This window comes from Pseudorasbora parva, chromosome 25 (genome assembly GCF_024679245.1).
Source record: "Pseudorasbora parva isolate DD20220531a chromosome 25, ASM2467924v1, whole genome shotgun sequence".
NCBI lineage: Eukaryota > Metazoa > Chordata > Actinopteri > Cypriniformes > Gobionidae > Pseudorasbora > Pseudorasbora parva.
In genome coordinates, this window is record NC_090196.1 from 29,189,676 (window position 1) to 29,205,156 (window position 15,481).

Genomic DNA, 15,481 nt, shown 5'->3' on the forward strand with positions numbered 1-15,481 from the left:
AAAATGGATATTGTGGAATGCATATAAAATAAATGTATAAATAAATGCAAAATAATTAAATGCTAATAAATCCATAAATAAAAACTAAAAAAACAAATCCATGAAATAAACAGATGCATAAAAAGTTATTGAACTGCTTATAAAATAAACTTTTATATATTATATTATATTATATTATATTATATTATATCACCATGAACAGGGTATTTTCTATTTTCTCAGTGGCTTAAAAGGTTTTTTCCCCTTTTTGAGGAACCATCATTTCAGCCAAACAGACAATAAAGCCAATTAAATTAATGGACAAATAGAAGAAAAACACAGTAAACAACTAAAAATAAATGCATGTTTCCACTGGGTGAAAAACACAATGTTCTCTAAATGAAAGAACGATGCTGAATCATTCATTTATTTTTACCAATATAACAATAAACAGCCCTGTTTACCTACCGACAATTTTACAAAAACATTTTAATGGAAAATTGTGGATGTTTTTGAGTGATGATGGGAAAGATTCAGTCAATCAAGTAGTTGAAACAGTGCAACTAAGATGCTTTACCAAATATGAATATTCAATAAATCATCCAGCCCTAATTGATAGTACAATAACATATAGTAATTGCATTCAGGCTCTTCTTTAAGCGGTTTCAGATGGCTCTGGTGCTATTGACAATAAGTTCAGTATCTATGGTATTTTGATGGAAACTCTAGTAATCCTGATGTGTTTTTAAGGTCATGGTGACCAGCAGATCTGCACAAGAATCTATATCTGGAAGTCACATTTGTGATGTCGATTGAGGAAACACAAAGAGAACCTGAACCTGAGAACTGAACCTTTGAAAACCCATTTACTGACTACAGGTGTCGTGAATGTGAATCTGAGGAGGTCGGAACCGGGTCTGTGACCACACAGTCGGACCGCGACTCCATTGTTCACCCGGGAAAGTCATTATTAGCTGTCATTGAGCACAGCGACAGGGGCCCGCTTGGCATTTAGTGAGCAGAGGTCTTGCTGAGCCCATATTATCTGTAAAACAGAGAGAGAGAGAGAGAAATGCTATCGAAGGTTTGCCACCAAACAGAAGTGACATGTAATCCTAACCTTTAAGACTTTGGCCCACGAATTACATTTCTAATCACATTTATTCTGCAGAAACCACCCTTAGCTTCTACTATTCCCCTCTCTCCAATTCCTTTTACAAGTATATCAGGCTTGAAACATCATTATGCATTTTTTACGAGGTGCCCCATTTCTTACCGGGTTGCCCTTTATATCCATGTCCTCAGAGAGCAGGTCCTGGAGTGGAGAGGAATGCTAAACAGTTCCATCTTTGTCCTCCTGAAGGAAGAAGAAAGAAAATAAACTAACAGCTTTAAATGTGCATTGCTTTGTTTTCAAATCTGACTGATTAAGATGTCCAAAGTTTGCAAATGCTTAAATATTACTTAGGCTAATGAATATTAATTTGGTTATTGCAAGTAACATCCTAATATGTCATCCCACTTTTAAGATACAGTACTAGAGAGACCAGGTTTTGCTCACATAATTTAAAACCATCTTTTATAGCTTTGATAAATAGATGGACTATGTGATGTGATTGTGTTTAATAAAGCATTTCATTATATGTAGCAAGACATAAAAAAGTGCAATATTATAAATTAATTTTAATATTACATTAAACAGCTATGTGTCTATAAAATGTATTTTTTATTGATATATATATATATATATATATATATATATATATATATATATATATATATATATATATGCACAATTTTTGATCATTCTTAAATAATTATATATATATATATATATATATATATATATATATATATATATATATATATATATCATTAAATTAATTTATCATTAAATAAGGCCGTGGCATTTAAACGATGGCACTAGGGGGCCTAAAGTGTGCCAAGAAAACATCCCCCACACCATTACACCACCACCACCAGCCTGCACAGTGGTAACAAGGCATGATGGATCCATGTTTTTATTCCGTTCACGCCAAATTCTGACTCTAACATCTGAATGTCTCAACAGAAATCGAGAATCATCAGACCAGACAACATATTTCCAGTCTTCAACTGTCCAATTTCGGTGAGCTTGTGAAAAATTGTAGCCTCTTTTTCCTATTTGTAGTGGAGATGAGCGGTACCCGGTGGGATCTTCTGCTGCTGCAGCCCATCCTCCTCAAGTTGGTGCGTGTTGTGGCTTCACAAATGCTTTGCTGCATACCTCGGTTGTAACGAGTGGTTATTTCAGTCAAAGTTGCTCTTCTATCAGCTTGAATCAGTCGGCCCATTCTCCTCTGACCTCGAGCATCAACAAGGCATTTTCACCCACAGGACTGCTGCATAATGGGTGTTTTTCCTTTTTCACACCATTCTTTGTAAACCCTAGAAATGGTTGTGCGTGAAAATCCCAGTAACTGAGCAGATTGTGAAATACTCAGACCGGCCTGTCTCGCACCAACAACCATGGCACGCTCAAAATTGCGTAAATCTCATTTTTTTCCCATTCTGACATTCAGTTTGGAGTTCAGGAGATTGTCTTGACCAGGACCACACCCCTAAATGCATTGAAGCAACTACCATGTGATTGGTTGATTAGATAAGCGCATTAATGAGAAATTGAACGGGCAAAATTGTAAGCATCAAGTATATAATTCTCTTTTTTACTGGATAAATAAATCATAAATAAATAATCCAGAGACATGAGGGACTTGCATGGGACTTGCAGAGTTGTGCCAGATGAACACAAACGCCTGATGTTTTGTAGTTTTTGTCAAATCTGTAAGGAAAACCAGTCCCCATCTGTCACTGTTGTTTCAGACGCTCTCGCTGCTGTCGGTCTGTGGCGGACGTCTTTTTGTCATAAAGAGTCGAAGATGTTACCAAAGAAAGTTTAGCACATCTCCCATGAAATTGTTTGATGATTACGAATGCGTCGTGTTCCCCTGCAAAATCAAAAGATGTTGTGCTAAACGGAAGATTACTTCACAATTAGGTGCAAAATGTATTAATGACAATAACCAGAAATGGGGACATCTCATGTTGAGACAATATGCATTTAAAGTATGAGGGATGTGGGTGTGAATCCTGAATAGTCTCCATCCAAGAAACAGCAAAAGCAAGAATGAATCCACAATTAGACTGCACTTCATGTCGTTACTGAACTTGTACAGAAAGCTACTGTACTGTATTTAAATGCTACAGATGAGTCACTAACAACGCATTTAACAATATTTATGTGCTGAATTTGCTGTATTACAAACACATAATGTGCAATACCAGCAAAAGTGATGTAATTATCACAGCAACAAACATCTGTTGTAGATCACAGAGCTGAGTTTGAGCGTGTGAGAGCTGACAACATGCTAGTAGGGAAGCGTCAGTTTCCTCAGTAAATCGTTAAGGACTCTTTTGATATTGTGCAGCCGAGAGAGACAGAGAGAAAGAGAGGGAGGAAGTCCTCAGCACTCCATGTGAGCTGTCTTCCAACAATGCCATCAGTTCCCGCCACATGCCTGTTGCCATGGAAACCCCTCAGATATAGCAGGTGAAGATCAGGATGGGGAAATCTCAGGAGTTATGAGAGGTGAAGGTGGCCAAGGTGTTCTTGTACAGTTGCTAGGGTGTCCTGGGTGGTTTCCAGGGCGTTGCAGGGTGGCCCAAGCTAGAAGAGGAATTAAATTTTATTTAAATACATTTTTTACATATAGTGGTGACAAACATGAAGCAGGGAAACAACTCACTGCATGATGGAACCTATAGAAGGCAATTAGAATGACCCTAAAATTCAAGATATCAGAGAAAAAATGCCCACATGTGCTTTTATTTTCGAGTTTTATATCATTATATTAAGTAATACCACACGAATGCAATATCACATGAGTGTTGTTTTTGAATTCAGACAACCATTGAGTGTACACCCGTTATTGCGGTGCACTGTGGAATTGAATGAGTGCACTCAAATAAAAAAATAACATCAAATATATTTTTGGACACCACTATAAATGCCTATCCCCTCAAATAGTGCCCTATTTGAGGGTATAAGGGGCGATTTCAGACACAAACATTGACAAGTTCATTTAGACATTTACTGCCACTTACAGGCAGTTTTAATTCCTTATTTATTAAGAGTATCATTTCATTAAAAAAAAACTGCTTGCCTTCTTCTCATAGTGTATCCTGGTGCCATGTGTTCCTCAGGTAAGTGACACACACACACCCGGCCATCCACGTGATGTAAAAGAAAACGTGATTCCTCAGACCAGGTCGTCTTCTTCCAGGTCCAGTTCTGATGCTCACGTGCCACTGTTGGTGCTTTCGGCGGGGTCAGGGGTCAGCATGGGCACCCTGACTGGTCAGTGGCTATGCCGCCCCATACACAACAAACTGATGCTCTGTGTATTCTGACACCTTTCTATCAGAACCAGCATCAACTTCTTGAGCAATTTGAGCTCCAGTAGCTCGTCTGTTTGATCGGACCACACGGCCCAGCCTTCGCTCCCCACGTGCATCAATGAGCCTTGGCCGCCCATGACCCTGTGGCCGGTTCTCCACTGTTCCTCTTGGAGCACTTTTGATAGAGACTGACCACTGCAGACCGGGAACAGCCCACAAGAGCTGCAGTTTTGGAGATGCTCTGACCCAGTCGTCTAGCCATCATAATTTGGCCCTTGCCAAACTCGCACAAAACCTTACAGTTGCCCATTTTTCCTGCCTCTAACACATCAACTTTGAGGACTAAATGTTCACTTGCTGCCTAATATTTCCCACCCACTGACAGGAGCCGTGATGAAGAGAGAATCAGTGTTATTTACTTCATCTCATAATGTTATACCTGATCGGTGTGTTTATATATACACACACACACAAGCGTAAATAAAAATATTGTATTACATTGGCATTTTTTTTAAAGATTTGTATTTGCTAATAAGATTTTTTGGTGAATTTTTGAAAATGAAATAAAATGTGGCTAGGATGCTTGGCTTTATAACAATTCTCTGTACTGTTTTACTGCAATAGATCATAACAGTCGTGTTAAGTCATTATCTGTCACATGCCTGTCCTGTCTTGTGTGCACTTGTGGGTTTTGTTATGTTGAGCATGTGCTCGTGTCCCTGTCAGTTCCCTCCCCCTTGTTATCTGATTATTGGTTAATTTGCCCCACCTGTTCTCCCTCATTTTCTGCCTTGTTTGTTCCCTTTATAATCTCCTTGTGTTTGTCAGTCTGTGTTGGATCCTTGTGTAATGTCTGCGTCTTCCGTCCTCCGTCCTCCCCGTGATTCTGTTGGTTTGTTTAAGTTTATATGTTATTATTCTATTATGTGTTTTTCCCCCTCGTGGGTTTTGTTTTGAGTTTGTTTTATTTGTTATAAATAAATATATTATTTTCTGCACTTGAGTCCTCGCACCATTTTCCCTTGTCTGTGACGTGACATTATCAAATAAACAAGGCTTATTCATCAGGATGTATGTTCAGAGAACATGTAGGGCAGATATTTGTCATGGGAATCTGACCTACATCTGAGTATCTCACCCCTGGGACATCCTCATCCTCATCATCACACGCTGAAGAACAAAACACAAGTGAGACAGCAGGAATATTCAACCAGCCGATAAACGCACTTCAAAGAGACGTCACTGTGACTGTAAAATGACTAATGTCAGCGCTTGCCAGATCCAGAACGCCTCAGAGTGGGTGTTTGGCTGATGCTAACAGTTTAATCGTCATTATATCAGCTAAAACGCTCTCTTTCTCTCCTTATGTCTGATTTGGGCACTGACCGGACCAGATGGACATGCATCGATCTTTGTTGAAACGGTCAACGTGGCCTGTCGGGATCATTCTGATCTCTTAAAGCTGCCGCAAGCATCCCCCCCCCCGCTCTTTATCTTCAAAGCATCAGAGCTATGATTTCAGCTCTTTGTTCGAAGGAACTTGAAGCAGGTAGTTTGCGAATGAAGAAGTCTTCCCCCAAACTTACGGATCCGCTTTACTCTGGGTATCTGCCAGCTGATAGCAGCGGCGTTGCTATGGAAACAGACAGGACTTATCGTGGAGGAGGGGATGCGTTTTATCACCAAGTGTCAGGCAGGAAAGTCCAAAAATCTTTAGTACAAACCATCATATGTTTGTTCTAATTCAGCCAAAATGAAGAAGCATAATTTCTTTTGAAATGCCCCCTATATTTGGGTGAATCTCATGAAACCCGTCAACAGCATGCTCAGATCACTTTTGACATTAAAATCATTACATTTTGTTATAAAAGATAAAGTCATATTCTTGGCACTGTAATTGAGTGACAGTTTTTATATATATATATACATATATATATATATATATATATATATATATATATATATATATATATATATATATATATATATATATATATATATATATATATATGTTAAATAATTATTAGGGTCCAAGCACAGAAGGTGTGAAGGCACCTATTGAAACTGTTAGCATTCTTCTTCCGCTTTATGGCAGCCCATAGAACCATATGGTAAAAAGTTATGAAATTTGGCACACTGATAGAGGACAGTCTGAACTATTACCATAGCAAATTTGGAGTCTCTAACTTAATCCTTCTAGCACCACCACCTGTCCAAAGTTTCACTCGGTAGGGCGGCAGTGGTTCAGTGGTTCATGTAGGTTGTCTACAAACCGAAAGGTTGGTGGTTCAATCCCCGGTTCCACCTGACCAAGTGTCGAAGTGTCCATGAGCAAGACACCTAACCCCAGCTGCTCCCGACGAGCTGGATGGCGCCTTACATGGCTGACATCGCCGTCGGTGTATGAATGGGTGAATGTGAGGCAAAAATGTAAAGCGCTTTGGATAAAAGCGCTATATAAATGCAGTCCATTTACTCATGTTTATGCTAATAACTTTTGAACCCTAACGCCGCATTCACACGAGGCATAAGCGTTAACGCTTCCCATTTACTTTGAATGGGTGTCATCATCCGTTGCCATCAATTGTGCATCAATCCATCAATTGTGGGTTCTGTCGCGGCGCTTCACCCGAGTTGCAAGCGGCAGAAGTTGAAGATTTCTCAACTTTTCAAGCGCCAGCGCAGGCATCATCCAATCAGATCGCCGTATGCAAATATCCTACAGCAGACGCTAGCGTTCATTACTGCTCCATGAACCATCCAGACGCAGCTCCCGGACCACTACGTGATATTCTTTCCGCTGTCGGCGCTTTTTCAGGATTTAATGTACTCAATTTTCATGAAAACTGAACCAGAACATACTCAGACCATGCTGACAAAAAGTTATGGAATTCAAGTCAATTTCTCAAACTGTTTCCAAAAAATGTACAAACAAGTTTTACGTAGCGCTTGCAATAATAGACATAAGCCTGTATCTCTTCAGCGTTTTAATGTATTCAGACCAAATTTGGTACGTCATCACAAGCATGATCTGAGGCAACCTGAGTTTTTGCGCTGCGATACCTACTGATCTGGAAATAAGAAAGATTTGTGGTCTCAAATGTGAGACCATAAATGTGGTCTCATTAGGTCCTAGGCATCATGCAGAGTAGAATGATATCGAATTTTTCCATATCGGCCATTTTAATTATGTGCTAAAATGCTGCGTTTTATGAACACACAAACGGATTGTTACGAAACTCGGTATGCGTCATCCCCACAGTGCCCTGAAGGAGCCTGGGAAGTTTTCGCATTTGTGTGTCATCAGCACCCTGCCATGTGGTCCATACTTGTAATGAAATGTACAAATATGCTAAAAACATTTGACTAAATTAGCCTATTGTAATGAAACTGGTCTCAATAGAGGGGTTCCTTCCTGGGTCCTGCCGAGAACATAGATACCAAGTTTGCCATATTTGGTCGAACTTCCTGTCAGCCATCTTAATTTGTTTTCAAAGCCTAATTTTCAAACTCCACCTAGACCGTTTATGTGATTTTCACCGAAATTGAATCGTCTCTCCAGACAGTGCTGATAAAATAGTTATTTTGTGTCGATAGACAAAAGGGTTTCTGTGTACCGCATTCGATGCAGCGGTACAGAAAATGTTACCGCTTGTGTTCAAATGTTATATTGAAATACATACAAGCTAAAAACTTTTGACATGATTAACCTATTCTTATGAAACTGTTTTTAATAGATTCCTTGGGTCATGCTGAGAAAATAGACAAATTTTGTCAGATTTTCACCAAAAACAAATAACATCTTCAGACTATGCCGACAAAAGGATATGCATTTCGTGTGGAAAGATGAAACCGTTTTTTGTATAACGCAGCGACAAATTTAAGGCAAGATGCCAAAAGGCCCCTTGTGGCTACATCTCTGCAATGCCTTAACACAGGGGTCCCCAAAACTTGGTCCTGGAGGGCCGCTGTCCTGCAGAGTTTAGCTCCAACCCCAATCAAACACACCTGAAACAGCTAATCAATGCCTTTATAGGACCTAGTAAGACCTTGATTAGCTGGTTCAGGTGTGTTTGATTGGGGTTCGAGCTAAACTCTGCAGGACAGCGGCCCTCCAGGACCGAGTCTGGTGACCCTTACAGTATGTTAACATACTGACACCAAACTTTGTATGCGTCACTGTCATCTCACTCTGACAGCACTACATCAGTTTCATAACTCCACCAGCTATTGGTCAAAAGTGATAAACCCTTAAATCCTAATATTATGGACTGTTTATATTTATCAGCAGTTTTGCCCAAAAATCATCTTAAAATGTCTTCAATTGCTCAATCGTCTTTGCGCTTGGGCCCGTAATTACTGCTTGCGGCTATATTTTATTTTGTTTTTGGTGGAGCAGAGAATATACATTTTAATAGTATAATAATACGCACACGCACACGCACACGCACACACACAGTATAATAGTATAATTTAAATGCATATAATTCCAATAACATATATTTTTAAAGTGATACAATAGCAAGTACTATTTAAAATCAAAAACATTTTTTTTTACAAACTTTTATACACATTTTTGAATGTTTAAAATTTAAACAAGCAAAAAGATTCCTGAATCATCATTAAATATGCTAAATATGGTGTTAAACGTGACCTGAAAGTGTTTTAGTGAAGTTCATCTATTCCCACTGTCCCATGACTTGTTTTTCCCGAATGAACATGTCCAGCTTAGGGTATCGCTGCTAAATGAATGTGTTTTGACGGCTGTTCAAGATCAGTCCGTTCTAAACTCTCTCTAACCCCTGTAAAAGATGTACTCTATTGTTTAAGTGGTCCGGTTAAGGTTTTCCTTTTCTAAACCTACTTGAATGTTTGCTGATAATAGCAATGTGTGCGTGTGTGTGTGTGTGTGTGTGTGTGTGTGTGTGTGTGTGTGTGTGTGTGTGTGTGTGTGTGTGTGTGTGTGTGTTGCATTTGCAAATGACTAAAAGGCACAGAGCCCAGTTATTAAGAATGAAAATACAAAAAAATACTTTTTACAACATGGAGAATGAAGCTTGCACAGCTGCTTCAGATTTCTTCTGTGCTTTGAACCACTTTCTGTCTCTCTCTCTCTTCTCTCTCTTGAGCATAATAATTAATCGGGATTTATGCCAGGATGGAGAAATGGTGTATGATCACACTCTCTCACTTCCCTGCTCTTCCAGAAAGGGTTCCGATAGAAAAGGACTGCTAAAATAATGAACATTTCTCCATGTGGATATGAGAGATTAGAGATTAGAGAACGAGAGAGAGAGAGAGAGAGAGAGAGAGAGAGAGAGAGAGAGAGAGAGAGAGAGAGAGAGAGAGAGAGAGAGAGACCTGCTTTATCTAGCTGATCTGCGGTTCTGGTTTTTTCTTCTAATGAAGGTCTAATTTCTGACCGAGCTGCTTCAGATTTTTCACCTGGTATGAAAAGTAATTAACAACTTATTTTCTAAGGATTTCATAAATTCCCAAAGCTTGAGAACAACCATACTGAAAGAATGAGAGAAGCTAAAAGAAAAAAGGGGAAAGATGTATACGGCACAATAACAGGTTGAATCGGAGCCAAGAGAATGAATAATGGAAAGCAGAATCATTCTAACATTTGTAAAATAAAAATCAGCTGAATGAGAACAACTGCAGAACTGAATTCCTCCTTCATGTCATCAGTCATGTGTTGTTTGATACTGACTGTGAACTACTGAACTCTTGAATCAAGGCTTGATTCGTTCTCTTTAAAGGAACGGATCAAAAATGAAACATTTGTCTTCATTTACTCACCCTCATGTTGTTCCAATTTCCTTTTCTTTCGTCTGTAAAACACAAAGGGAGCTGTTAAGCTAGCAGTAATGTCAAACCAGGTGTAAAGCCTCATTTTTTTTCACAAAACGAATCACAAAACTGAATGAGATTTGAGAAGATTTTCAGGTAAATAACAGCTTCTGCATGACTTCAGAAGACTTGAAGTAAGTGCAAAAGTTGCATGGACTACCTTTATGATTTTTTTGCAATGTTGCCATAGAACCACCATTTTTGGTTCCTTGAAGAAACTTTTTTAAAATAACAATTTTTTCCTCAGTGTGAAGAACAGTTTAATAATCTTTTAGACTTTGATGAACCTTTTGAGCAGTGGAAAGCTGTGGATGCTAAAGGTTTTTAAAGGAGCCATTGATTGTCAATACGTTTATATTTAAGAGCGTAATTTCATTGCATGGAAAGTGCTGCTCAAACATGCCTAAAAATTTTTAAGTTTCCCTGAAGAAAGAAAGTCATGTGACCCGTGCTGGCAAATTAGTCATAATGTGCTTGGGATAATTTCGAACAACAGCCAAAACAAGTTAAAAAAAAAATCACATTTTAGGTTCACACAAAAATATGTTAATTATGCCCTCGTCTAGCGATTCCAATGCTCCAAATAGGATCTAAAAGTGTCTTTATTTGTACACTATACAATAATTAATTGGTTTGAGTAGTGCCAACTCAAATTTAAACTTGACTGCCTCAATTTTTTTGAGTTTTGTCAACGTATTCAGGTTTACTGTGTGTTTTCTGAGAGAAGTACTTTCCTCTTGTCCATGAAAAATTGTTTTGAGGAATTTTGCTGTTGAGAAATTTTGCAGTAAATAATAAAACAATATTTTATATCCCCCTTAACACAGCATATACTGTATGTAGATGAGAAGTAAACAAAATAAAAAAAACGTATTTTTAAAATTAATATTTGTTATTGTACAATCAATCACCCTATACATTTTTGGGGTCATACTGACCCAAAAGACCATTGTTGTAAACCATAGAATGTAAAATAAAATAAAATATGGACGTAGTGTCCGTGACGTCACCGATATGATTCTGAAGAGCAGTTTTGAAGCGTAAAGTAGATGAGCTGGCCGTTGCCATCTTGGCAACGGATAACAGAAAATGGGGAAAAAGGCGGGATGTGGGCGGAGCTGAGGTGATGTGATGACTAACAGACGGCGGATAAATGGCTATCCACCTGTCACTCAAAGTAACCAAGCACTTAATTATGCAGAACTTTAAGGCTTTATATAATGTAAACAAATAAGTTATAAAAAAAAAAACCATCCCTCACAGTTGTAATGAAGGCCGTATAGACCAAAACCACAATTTATACCAGGCTGTAAACATGTTATTTTCTGCTTTAAAGTTGGCCATTTTAACATGGGGCTCAATTCAATTCTGCTCCCTTCTGGAGCCTGTCCCTACTGGCCAGTCGAGGAATTGCAGTTTAAGTCACTTCCGTATTGGCTTCAACAGAAACTGGGGGAGGTTGCCGCTTGGTGTAAACAGGAAAAGGGGAGCATATGAGGCTTAAGTGAACGTTCGGTTAAAACATCTGACAGCCTAAAAGCAGGCCTATATTACGGTACAGTAGGTCTTAATGTAAAGGCTGTCTGTTTAAATGTAAATCAAACAATTGTGGTATCTTGGGGGGAAAAAGTAGAATATATATTTTCCCGATAGATATTTGGTGTTATTACCAGGGATGTTTTAGGAATGATTGCGAGGTGATTTTGTTTGGGAACCTTCAGAAAACTAGATTTTTCTCAAAATTGATTTAGCTGACTCTGACTCCAAACAGGTGTAGCCCAATTATTTTTTTCTCTGCTTCTAATTGACAATTTGCTCATTATGACTCATTTTGCCAGCACAGGTCACATGTGGATTTGAACAGAGTGAACAAATGATAGAAAAAAACACTCCTTTAAATGTTCTTCTCAGTCTCAGATCTCCTGTAGTTTTCCCTTAGCTGATGCGACGGTGCGCCACATGTAAAATAATAAGAAAAAAAGGCATTGTCTGTAAAATGTCAGCTGCACTGCTTGAGTCTCACCTTTCAGGTTATTTCGGGATTAATTGATGCTCGAATCTCCATCTCCAAAGATAGATTTTGCGTCCGTGAACTCTGACAGCTTTACAAGAAGTCTCTTTGGTCAGTGCTATATGGGTGCCAGCACACGTCAACACCGTGTCTGTGCACCTGTTACACCACCCTGGAATAACGGATCAAGGCGGAATGACTCACAAAACGTGCCGGTCAAGACCAGATTTTTTTCCCTGATTTGAGATTCTGATTCCCAAAACTTCTCTGAGGATGATGATGCAATTTTATTAAAGTAGGAGTGCTTAAAAGTGGTTTAAAATCACATTAAAGAGCTTCCAAATAAAATGAGCCATGTTCCTTGCTTATAGCTCATAGATTGTTACTCGATGGAATATTTCCCAAAATATTAAAAGAGCAGAGTTTCCTAAAATCAGGAAAACAAAACCAAGTGAAACCCTTAAAAAAAAAAACTGTGGAGATTTAGTGCTTGGGGCTAGTTATCTCAGTCACAGTTTGATCACCGCAAGAGGTGAACCATGAACCCTCGAGCATAGACTATAAGTGTCCCTGTAATGGAGATATTAATTTGTCAATTTTTAGGTTAACCCGGCAGGCTAATTCACCATGGGTAGTCTCAAATGGTTGTTTAGAAGAGCAGTTTTTGATTTAAAAATATGAGCTTAGATAATTGTGATGAAGAAACATTGAAGTTGTCTTCCATCTTTGTTTTGACTTACTGTTCGTGTGCATTTTGTAATATTTCTTTTTCTGTTCTATATGTCCTGTTTTAGCTGAGTGGCTGTGGTCTAAAAGAAAGCGTGAACTGTAGGGACGCGCTCATTTTAGCCATTTATGGAAATGCTTGTGCAAATGTATGTGTTGGTTTTATCCGTCCAATTTACTGTATTTTTTGGCTTGTTTCAACACTTCTTAACCCTCATCCTCCCCTTGGGTCATTTTGTCTTTTTTTTTATTGAGTGTACATCAGAGTGGTCCAAGACACTAGGACTTATGTTGCATTTGAACCAAAAATACACAAAGAAAATTGACTGGATTCAAGGAGTTTTGTGGTTGAAAAAAAAGTTAACGAGTTACAAATCCTTCCCACGTGGGTCAATTTGACCCCCATAGTTATTAATGGAATTTATTTCATTTACAAAAAAAGAGAAAAAAGATTAATTTTGACCTGAGAGGGAAGGATTTATTAAAAAGTGTGAGGGAAGGATGAGGATTAATCCTCTTGGGAGTTGTTTTATGTCATATGATTTATTAATCATAGTAAAGCAACAAAAAAAAAAAAAAGTTTTTATGGTATACTCCAATTAGTAAATGTGTATTTAAGGCAGCCGTCACTCACTAGTGAAAGAAGGATTAACTGGATATCCAGGAATACAAGGAATACTTCTAGGAATACAAACTGAACTAGCAGTTCAAAAGCTTAACTCTTCCAGAGTCGCGGTCAAAGCTGATTCGAAAGACCGCCGTTCGCCAGTTTCTGTGTTTACTAGAAGCACGCAAGCGCAACTCGGCCATCGTCATTATGGCCCCGCCCACCGACTCTATACACGATGTGATTGGCCCGGCAAGAGTTAGGGGAATACAGCTCAGAAGGGTATTGAGAGTTGCTAGACGACACTCGCGGGCAGATTAAATTTGCTGCCGCTAGGATGCGTCTAGATTTCTAGGCTAAAACTGAACCAGTTCAACGCATAAATCTATTACAACACCATGTGAATATTGTGGAAATTAACTTAATTTAATTTAATTGTAAGCCCCAAAACCAGGGTTATGCCAAGCTGTCAGGATTGGTGACTCAGTCTGTTTCCTATGAAGTCCCACAAGGCTGTGTCCTTAGCCACTGTTGAATTGGTCTATCTCCACTAAAGCCAAATTTTGTCACCCCCACAACCCTGGTATCTTCTCACCCCTTACATACGAGTCCAAACAAGGCCTTTCCTCAACCCCTCTATCCCCCCAATCCAACCAGTCTCTACATTCGAGCCTTGTGGTCCAGTCCAGCAATGATCAGTGGCTTAGCCACCCAATTACCCAGTGAGGAGAACAATGGGCTCAAAATAACAGCAAGAGAGAGAACGTATTCTCTGGCCTCTCTGACGTCAGGCTAGCCATGGCAACTAGCCTGCTCTGATGAGCCATCCCACAGACATCAAACATTCCTTTTATTAAGATCAAAGCTTCAATCCTCCTAGACTAGAATTATTTCTGTACAACCAATCCGCAAGTGCTAGGAGACAAGGATCTGCATGTAGCACACACAAGGGTCGTTTCATCACATAGATGGACACTCAAATGGAAACATGGGCAGATGTATAAAATTAACACCAGGTGGGCTTTAAACATGCAGGATCATTTATCCATCTCAGTAAATAACATGCAAAAAATACTGTGTTATGACACCTGTAGGAAAGAAAAGTAAAAATAATAATACATAGCATTTCAATCTTTTCTTGTAGATAGCAATGCGATTAACTAAAGTAAATGACATCTGATTATGTTTCCATAGAAAAAGATCTCTCGTGTTTCTCCTGCAGAGTGTCTCAAACTGTGCTAAGATTTGCCAAGATACAGTCTGCAATCAAATGTCTCTCAATATGAACCCAAACTTCACATCTGAGTTATGAATATCATTATGAACTCGAATATTTCTCATTAAATGATCTGAGGTACTCCACATTCATTTTATAGCTCTATACCATGGACAGATGATTTGTTCTTTTCTCAGAGAAAAGCTTAACTCAAGTCTTCCAGAGTCGCGGTCAAAGCTGATTCGAAAGACCGCCGTTCGCCAGTTTCTGTGTTTACTAGAAGCACGCAAACGCAACTCTGCCGTTGTCATTATGGCCCCGCCCACCGACTTTATACACGATGTGATTGGCCCGACAAGAGTTTGACTTTTACAGCTCAGAAGTGTATTGAGAGTTGCTAGACGACACTCGCGGGCAGATTAAATTTGCTGCCGCTCGGGTGCGTCTAGATTTCTAGGCTAACAAATTCCCATTGAGTATGGGTTTTGCGGTGTGTCTCTACAACTTTTTGTTGTGGTTGTGTGTGTGTGTGTGTGTGTGTGTGTGTGTGTGTGTGTGTGTGTGTGTGTGTGTGTGTGTGTGTGTGTGTGTGTGTGTGTGTGTGTGTGTGTGTGTGTGTGTGTGTGTAGATCATCCCTGCTCTATACTC

At 39.0% G+C, this 15,481-nt stretch overlaps 1 long non-coding RNA gene across 1 annotated transcript in view; it reads right to left on the minus strand.

Moving 5' to 3' along the window:
- Positions 1 to 307: 307 nt before the first annotated feature.
- LOC137065515 (uncharacterized) overlaps positions 308 to 15,481 on the minus strand; it is a 79,481-nt gene continuing 64,307 nt past the window's right edge. The window contains exons 4-6 of the long non-coding RNA XR_010901660.1: positions 10,222 to 10,253; positions 1,256 to 1,336; positions 308 to 1,024 (exon numbers count right to left, since the gene is read on the minus strand). This is a non-coding gene — a long non-coding RNA (uncharacterized lncRNA). The remainder of the gene's footprint in view (positions 1,025 to 1,255; positions 1,337 to 10,221; positions 10,254 to 15,481) is intronic.